Consider the following 2754-nt stretch of genomic DNA (forward strand, 5'->3'; position numbering starts at 1 on the left):
AATTTTAAACTCAAGGAAATTTAAACCCTAATTTGGGATTTTTTTTTTTTTTTTTTTTTTTTTTTTTACATAATGAGCTTCCTGAACCTTTACTGAAAAAAACAGAAGTGGGAGAAGGCTTGAGGGGTAAAAAGGAGTACTGTGTTGGGCAGGTAGCCCCTTCCACAAAGACCCCCGCAGTCCTGCGAAGAAATGACCTAGTGCCTGAGCCCAGAGAGACGCTCAGCTTCCCCAGTAGGTGAGAAATGCAAATTAAGGCAACAAGGATATAACCCTTTTCACTAATCACATTGAGAAAAATTAAAATGCTGATAAGATCAAATGTCGGTTAGGATGTGGGAAAGTTGCTACTCTCTTGGCCTGCTAACAGGAGGGTAAATTGTCCAGCCACCCTGGAAGGCAGTTCGGTGGTGTCTTTTAATTTGAATGCATTTTCACCCTGCAACCTCAGTATTCTCTTCTCAGTCTCTTGTCTAGGAAAGAATCACAGACATTTATTTCCAAAAGCATCCATATGGGGCTGTGCCCTGTAATAGCGAACAAAGAAAGAAAGAATAGTGGTGGCAACCTTAGCACCCATCCATCCAGGACATAAATAAACTATGAAACATCCCATTTGGTAAAAGACCACATAGCATTTTAAAAGATAGGCAGAGGATGTGTAAGTTTCAGCATGGAAAGCTCACCAAGATGCCTCATAGACATTATAAAGCCAAATGAAGAACCGTATGTACTGTAGGGTATAGTATATGGAAAACTCTATATATGTCTATAAAAACAACATAAATATAGACATGCATTTATAAAGGTCTGCAAAGGAAACACACCAAATCAATTACGGTGGTTACATCTTTGAAGGGATCAGGATGAGGAGGTTTCAAAAGACTTGGCTTTATCTGTAGCGTTTATCGTTTTGCTTTGAGGATATATTTGCATATTCCTTGTGCAATTAAATATATAGTATTTTTATTTTAAAAAGAGTACGGGAGGCCAGATGTGGTGGCTCATGCCTGTAATCTCAGCACTTTGGGAGGCTGAGACGGGAGGATCACTTGAGGTCAGGAGTTCAAGACCAGCCTGACCAACATGGTAAAACCTCGTCTTTACTAAAAATACAAAAATTAGCCAGGTGTGGTGGCGCATGCCTGTAATCCCAGCTACTTGGGAGGCTGAGGCAGGAGAATCACTTGAATCCAGGAGACAGAGGTTGCAGCAAGCTGAGATGGAGCCATTGCACTCCAGCATGGGCAACAAGAGTGAGACTCCACCTTAAAAAAAAAAAAAAAAGGTGGGTATAGGAGTTCAGGCTGCAATGAGTTATGATGGCCCTCCAGCCTGGACAACAGAGTGAGACCCTGTCTCTAACATAAAAAAGTGGAGGGGGCTTCACTCTACAAAAAGGAAGTACATGAGCTTCAGCCGCCAAACCAGCAAAGCCCCCCAAGCCCCTCTCACATCCCTTCCTTTCCTTCATCTCCCCAAGACCTTGGCACCCCAAACTCTTACCTTCCCCCAGGTGAGGGCTTGCAGAGCTGGGACGGGACGTCTCTAGCTAGGGCTTTGTCCCCCCTGCCCTCTCGGGGGGAAGGGGCAATGCCTCACATTGCCCATGGGAGATGGAAGGGGGCACCTGGCTGTCCCCTTTGCTGCATAGATCCTCCCTCCTGCCTAAAGCCCACTCCGCCACTCTCCTCCCACTGCCTAAGGTTCAAATGACTAGAACTGATCCATAGCATGGATTCCTCTCTTCCTGTAGGCTTAAAGGGGAACTGGGTCCTCCCTCTCCCCAAGGGCGACCCACTGCTGGACCAACAGCCTGCTCCTTCCTTTCCCTCTGTGTCATTCAGCAGACATCCACTCACACCTACTATGGTTCTATGCAAGGGTCCACCAGGGTCCTGGGTCAGCTGAGGGCCTCTCTCTCAGGCAGCCCCTGGGCTCAGTGAAACACACCTGGTTACTTTGAGTTCTCCCCGCAGTGATTAATTTGGCGCTGGCCACTGGTAAGTGCTCAGTTTTCCTGAAGCAGTCCTCAAACTCAATTCTGAGGCAACCCGCAATAGACTTCAGCCCCACCACTGACCTTCTTCCAGGGGCAAATGCCCACCACGTGCTCCAGCTAATTCAATCCACATTGTTGCTTTGCCGGACGCGGGTTGGGGAAGCTAATCCGGGTGGTCCTGCGCCCTCACCCCACTCTCACGCACAGCCAACTCCCCCTCCCTCTCTTGACCCTCCAGCCAGTGACCAGGTTAAGGAGGGGGCAAACAGGGGACCGCGCACACAGCAGGGTAGAGCGCGGACGACCAACCTCCCATGGCAAAGGGGGGTCCACCTGGCCTGCCCACGACCCCCACGGCCTCACCTGATCTGCCCAGGACCCCGACAGGCCAGCAGGTAGTCGGGACAAAAAGCGCCTCCCGCGTATGGCAGTGCGCTCGGTCTAGTTCATACTGAATGAATGAATCAGTCCCAGCCTTCGGGGGGTGCGGAGGAGGCGCCCCCCTCTAGCCCTTCAGCCAGCCTCCCACCTGTGGGTGCTTGCATATTCCGGTGTCCCTGCTTGTCACCCGCACCCCCTCACCCCAGCTGGGCAGGGAACGGAATGAGGAGTGTCCTCCCTTGCGTCCCACGCACCCCACACTGTCCGGGCTCTGGACGGCCGGCGCTTCCCCAGGCGCGCGTCACCCGCTTACCTGTGGGAAGGCTCGGAGCGCCCCCAGGAACAGCAGTCCCAGCGCGGCGAGGAGGGCG

At 51.1% G+C, this 2754-nt stretch overlaps 1 protein-coding gene across 1 annotated transcript in view; it reads right to left on the reverse strand.

Annotated features, from left to right (window-relative positions):
• TNFRSF8 (tumor necrosis factor receptor superfamily, member 8) overlaps positions 1-2748 on the reverse strand; it is an 82726-nt gene extending 79978 nt beyond the window's left edge. Inside the window, exon 1 of the mRNA XM_011996569.1 lies at positions 2697-2748. The gene's annotated coding sequence lies outside the window, so the exon portion shown is untranslated. The remainder of the gene's footprint in view (positions 1-2696) is intronic.
• Between the last annotated feature and the right edge of the window lie 6 nt (positions 2749-2754).

This window comes from Mandrillus leucophaeus, unplaced genomic scaffold (assembly GCF_000951045.1).
Source record: "Mandrillus leucophaeus isolate KB7577 unplaced genomic scaffold, Mleu.le_1.0 Scaffold52, whole genome shotgun sequence".
Lineage (NCBI taxonomy): Eukaryota > Metazoa > Chordata > Mammalia > Primates > Cercopithecidae > Mandrillus > Mandrillus leucophaeus.